The following is a 6465-nucleotide window of genomic DNA, read 5'->3' on the forward strand; positions in this document are numbered from 1 at the left end:
GCATTTCTCCAAGTATAAATAAGCAATTGAAAAAAGCCTTATTATCTTCTTTTCAATAATTATCATTGTAAAAATCCAAAAAGATAAAAATAAAAATAAAAATGAGAAAAATAACTTTGTTATTTCGTTTTTCCATTTTACTGGCCTTTGAATTTGTGACTAGCAATGGTGCTGGTGGAAAGGCTGAATTTTTTGAATTGATAATGGGAAATATGACCTTGAAGCTAACCAATTGGGGAGCAACTATTGTCTCCTTGGTTCTTCCTGATAGAACTGGTGTAGTTTATAATTCTCTTTATTTTATTTATGCTTCTTTGAATTTCCTTTTATTTTTTATTCGAAATATTCAAAAGAGATGAGTCTGTCAGGATTTTAACCTTTGATCTGCACATTTCAAAGCAAAACAGTCGTCACTAAATAATTCTTTAAATGCTAAATGGTTTTTCTTATATTTTTTTTTTCTGCCTTTTTTTAAATATTTAACAGGAAAGCCAGTGGATGTTGTTCTTGGTTATGACACAATCGAAGAGTATCAAGTTAGAAATTTTTTTTTTAATCTTTAGTAAATTATTTAGAAAATTGGCAAAAGTTTTTCCTTTTTTTAACTGATTGTAATTAACACAGCATTGAAATTATTATCCAGAAAGACACTGAATATTTTGGAGCAACAGTAGGACGTGTTGCTACCAGAATTGGAGGTGCTCAATTCAAGCTAAATGGATAAGTATATAAATTAGTTGCCAATGAAGGCAAAAAGAGTCCTCATGATGGCCCAAAAGGATTTTCTAAAGTTCTCTGGAAGGCAATGAAACACAAAAAAGATGGCCCTACCCCTTCCATTTCCTTTGTATATAACAGCCCTGACGGAGACCAAAGGTTAGCATAATTTATTACCATTTTGCAAGTTTAGCCAAACCCTAGAGAGCTTGAGATTTTCTAATCTTGTTTCTTAATATTTTTTTCGCAGGTTTTCCTGGCGCGATTCCAGCTACAGTTTCATACTCGATCATTGCAGATAACCAATTCAGCATGATAATGAAAGCCAAGAGTCAGGACAAGAAAGCAACCCCAGTGAGTCTAGCTCAACACACATCTGGAATTTAGCTGGACATAATAGTGGAGATATCTTAAACTCGAAACTCCAATCAAAGGACAGTTCTACACAGTTGTGGATACTGAATTGATTCCTACTGTTCAAACTCTATCTGCAAGAGGAACTGCATATGATTTTACAGAAGAATATTGTGAACTTAAACCTGTTGGAAAAAGAATCACTCTTCTTCCAAATGAGTATGACATTAATTATGTTATTGATGGTTATACTGACGCCAAGACACCAATGAGAATGGTAGCCAATTTGCAGGATGAGAAAACAGGAATTAGAATGGATTTAAATTCAAATGCGCCTGGATTGCAATTTTATACAGCAAATAAGCTCAACGATGTTAAAGGAAAAGGAGGTGCGGTGTATAAAAAACATGCAGGTTTATGTTTGGAGACGCAATGGTATCCTGATTTCCCTAATCACCCAGCTTTCCCTCAATCTATTGTGGAGGGAGGAAAGGTTTATAGGCATGAAATGATGTTTAATTTTACTTATGTTTAGAAAGAGAGAAAAAAAAAAAAAAGAGTATGTGAGATATTTTCCTACATACAATTTTTTTTTTTTAATAATTTAATTGTGAAAATGTTATCATTCTCATAATGAATGGGTTGAATTCTTAAATTAAGAATTATTTTTTTTAGGTCTTTGTTTGATGTATGTGTGAATTACGTTTTGAATGTAAGTGATCAGATAAACTGTATTTGTCGGATTGATCTGCAGTACCAATTTTTTTTTTTTTTTTTTTTTTTTTTTTGGATTTGGCTACACTCACAACTATAATCCTGGAGATAATTTTGAGTATTGTTATTAAGATCAAGGGTTATGTGAAAAGATCCTGGAATCTTTACACGGGTTATATGAAAACATAGAAATTGAATGATATTTTATTTCATATTAACATAAATCTTGCAAATGATGGTCACTTGATTTAGTTAAGTAAATAAGTTTAAAGTGTTTTATTTAACCCCAAGGGGTGAGATAGAATAGCAGGGATCATTCTCCCTTAACCCTCTGGATATGAATTCCCTTCAAACATTCGAATGGAACGCTTTATCCCTTTTTTTGTGGGCTTACCCATTGTGAATCCGGATTAATCGGGTCGATGGGATTCAAACACCAAATAATTAAAAAAAAAAAGTGATTTATTTAAAATAAAAGAAGAAATGTGTCTGTGTTCCTAATCCTTGTGTGTCTGTATTGTGTTTGTGTATTTTTTGTCTAAGCAATTAAAAAAAAAAAAAAGAAGAATATATTAAAATCATGTACTACTTTACCAATGGGTATAAATTGAAAAGTTAACCATAATAATTTTACTTTTTTTTTCTTGGGAAAACGTAATCATAGCTTTATGTTTTGTGTGAAAAAAAAAAAACTTTACCCTTTATTTTTAAAAATAGATACCGTCGTATCTTCATATTTTTTTGTCTGTAATACTCTATATTTTTTCAGTTCATTTTTTACAACTTTAGACATTAAATTATTATGAAACCAACATCAATGACTCTAATTAAAAACTACAATTTGCAGCTCCATTTATGATCACCTCCATTTCCGATCACCTCCGCTCCTCTTCTCTCCGCTAATCCAACATTGCAGATAAGTTCTAAATAATAACTTCTTTCTCCTCTTAATTATATTACATTAGGTAATTGCTATTTTATCAAACTGTTCATGAAAAGCTATAGTTGCGGGTTTATATATGCCATTGTTGAAACAACTTCCATCTTTGGTTATATCAGTTATCGGCGGCAAAAAAAATTATGAATTGAAGCTCCTTGATGTGCTAAGCTAAACCCCTCATTCATGTTTAGGCAGATTCAATTAATCTGTTTTATTTCAAGGATTGATTTTTTTTTTTAAGTTTATTATATTATTCGTTACCCTTTTTCTTTAATATTTCATAGGAAAGCCAATTGACATAGTCCAGCGTTATGATACCTCCAGAATATCAGGTGAAATTTTTGTAATCTTTTAGTAAATTTTTTACCAAAAGGCAAAATTTTGATAAGTATATCAATTGCAATAAGGCTAAGCTTTTGCTTTTTTAAAGCTATTTTGTTTTGGAAATAGAACAAGTGCCCATTAGATATTTATTATTTATATACTCCTTACTCCAGCTTCTTGAATTTAAACTCGAATTGGTTCAAATCACATCAAATTGGTCTAAGCCGAATCTCACCCAAAATAGCATGATTGATCATTAATTTATACACTGCTCATCATTTTTAGAACCGTTCGATATTGAATCGATCAATTTTTCTTATTGAATAGTTCAATTTAATTGGTTCATGGATTCCAATTGTAAAAAAATGATTTAATAAAAATAGCTATTAAAATACTAATCTTGAATTTCTGAAGTTGGTAGATTGAATTTTGAACAACCTTAGATTTGATTGAATTATACATAATATTTTCTTAATTTGTGGGGTTCCCTTACACATTAACAGTTACTGTAATTTGTAAGGTACAAGGCTCCATGGAAATAATAAATCGAGTGTCTCAATGAAAGCCAGAAGCCTTGATAAAAAAAAAAAAAAAAAAAAAACCCAACTCCTATAAGCGTAGTTCAACACTCTTATTGGAATTTAGGTGCAACAATGGCGGAGATATTTTAGGAGAAAACCTTCAAATTTTGAGACAATATTACACACAAGTGAATAATAATTTAATTCCAAGTGACCAAATTCTAAATGTGAGTAGAGCTGCCTATGATTTTACTAAACCTGAACTTCAACCCATTGGAAAAGGAATTAACCAACTTTCTGAAGGTTAGACATAAATTATGTAGTTGATGGCGGAGAGGTTAAGAAGTCATCTAAAAATAGACGGAATATATAAATTTACTGCTAAACTTTGTTATTTTAATATTATAGTACCTTTAATTTTCATTTTGATCTCTCAAACACTTCAACTCAAAAAACTATATTGATAAAAAACTTCAATTTTTAAAATTATTTTATTGAACACTTCAACTTGTAAAATTAGATGAATTAAACCTTCATTAAAAATTTAAAAATTATGAAAATTATTATTTCAAAAGTCATGCTGACTATATATCAACTCGATATTTTTATTACTTGTTTGTTTTAATTTTTGATTTGTAAATTTTTTTTTTATTATCAAGTCATGCTTACTACACTTCGATTGATTCAAACAAATCAAAAATTATTTGGTTTAGTTTTTGATTTGTAAATTTTTTTTATTATTTTAAAAGAAGAAAATGTAATTTTTTTGTCAAAATTAAGTAATAATCATGAAAACAATATTTGAGTTCTAAACTGGTCGGAAAGTTAAAATTTCAAATTTAACATTTATTAAAAATTTAAGGACCAAGTTGAACTTTTATTCTTTAAAAATATGAATAATGAAAAATGTAGAATTCGCTGTCGTACTATGTGAAAAACCATGTGACCTAAAAGCTTCACCTTATATTCCCTTGGCTCCTGTTTGTTTGTCAACTCCTCTTACTCGATTCTATCTTTTGCTATTTCAAACAAACAAACAAACAAACAAACAAACAAACAAAAAAAAAAGAAAAAGAAAAAGAAAAAGAAAAAGAAAAGGGAAAAGAACATTTTAAATCATTCTTTTGTCAACATTAGGACTGCACATGATTCTTTACAACTCTATTCAAACTGAAGGATTCGATCCAATCCAATTAATGAATAAGTTCAAAAAATATAATGAATTAGATTGGACCAATTATTTTTAAAATTCATGAGTTTTTATTAGATAAATCCATTTATATTAAAGCAGAAGCTGGTATTGCTTTGGTGAAGATATCAACAAGTTAGGCGAAGGAAGAAATGGGTAGCAAGTGAATGAGACAAGAAGCAAGTTTTTCACAAACTATATAGCAGTCTAGTTCAATGTGTTTAGTCCTCTCATGATACATGGATTAGCAACAATATGCAAAGCTAATTGGTTATAACAAAAGAGACTAGCAGGTTAGGGGTGGGACACAGCAAGCTCTTCTAAAAGATATTTAATCCATTGTATCTCACATGTAACAGCTGCAAGTGCTCTGTATTCTACCTCTGAAGAGGACCTAGAAACAATGGTCTGTTTTTTTTATTCCCAACTTATTAAGGAATCTCCAAGATAAACACTAAACCCAGAAATAGATCTACGAGTGTCAATGCATCCAGCCCAGTCAGAGTCACTGAAGACTTTTAAATGGGGAGTGGAAAGTGAAGGAAAAAACAAGCCTTGGCCTGAAGCGGACTTGATATATATTAGTATCCTATGTAGGGCCTACATGTGAACCAAAGTGAGTTTAGAAAGGAATTGGCTAAGGTGGTTAATAGCAAATGTAAAGCCAGGACGGGTAGTGATGAAGTACAAAAGTTTGCCTATTAATCTCCTGTAAAGAGAAGAATTAGGAAGGGGGTGGCTTGTGTTTGAACTAAGCTTAAGATAGGTGTCCATGGGGGTGGAAGTAGGTTTTGTTACTAAGTAACCTATGTCTGAAAAGAGCTCTAAAGCATTTTTATGTTGACATAAGGATATACCAGCTCAGGATCTTACTATTTCCAGCCCAAGAAAATACTTGACTTCACCCAAATCTTTGATTTTAAACAAAGAATCCAAATGAGCTTTAACAGAAGTAATCTCAAAAATGTTATTGTCTGCCAAGCGGATGTCATCAACATATACCAACAAAGAAGTGAAGGAATCAGATTGCTTCTTGATGAAAAGAGAGTGATCACTTGATGATTGTGAGTAACCAAATTGTAATAATGCTTGAGAGAGTTTGGAGAACCATTGCCTACTGGCATGCTTAAGGCCATAAAGTGATTTTTACAAGAGACACACTTGATTAGCCTTGGAGAGAGAAAGGCCAGGAGGTGAAACCATATAAACTTCCTCTGTGAGATCTCCATGTAAGAAGGCATTATTCATATCTAGTTGGTGAATATGCCATGAATAAGCACTAATCTGATTGTTGTCATTTTAGCTATAGGGGAAAAAGTGTCCAATAAATCAATGCCTTCAATTTGAGTGTAACCTTTGGCCATAAGTCTGGCCTTGAACCTTTCAATGGTGCCATCTGATTTATATTTAATTTTGGAAACCCATTTGCAGCCAATGGGGCTTTTACCTGCAAGCAAGTCAACCCACTTCCATGTTTAGGTTTGGTCAAGAGCATGTAACTCAGCAGCCATAACTGCTTGCCATTTGGGATCTTTATTGGCTTGAGCAAAAGTTTTGGGTTCTGAACAAGTAGTGATATTAAGAACAAAGGTAGAAAATGAAGGGGACATGTGATTGTAGGATAAAACTGAGGATAAAGGATACTTAGTACCTACAAATCATGAAACTGCTGGAATAGAATTGCAATGATAGTCGAGCAAAATGAT

General features: G+C 31.5%; 1 pseudogene across 1 annotated transcript; it reads left to right on the forward strand.

Moving 5' to 3' along the window:
* The first annotated feature begins 74 nt into the window (after positions 1-74).
* Positions 75-1607, forward strand: LOC105643315 (uncharacterized; annotated as a pseudogene). The gene is made up of 4 exons (XR_016318929.1): positions 75-276; positions 487-536; positions 644-873; positions 966-1607. The product of XR_016318929.1 is annotated as an uncharacterized LOC105643315 (transcript).
* Positions 1608-6465: the final 4858 nt, after the last annotated feature.

The sequence above is a fragment of the Jatropha curcas genome, chromosome 11 (genome assembly GCF_041381405.1).
Source record: "Jatropha curcas cultivar XTBG-Jc1 chromosome 11, XTBG_Jcur_1.0, whole genome shotgun sequence".
Lineage (NCBI taxonomy): Eukaryota > Viridiplantae > Streptophyta > Magnoliopsida > Malpighiales > Euphorbiaceae > Jatropha > Jatropha curcas.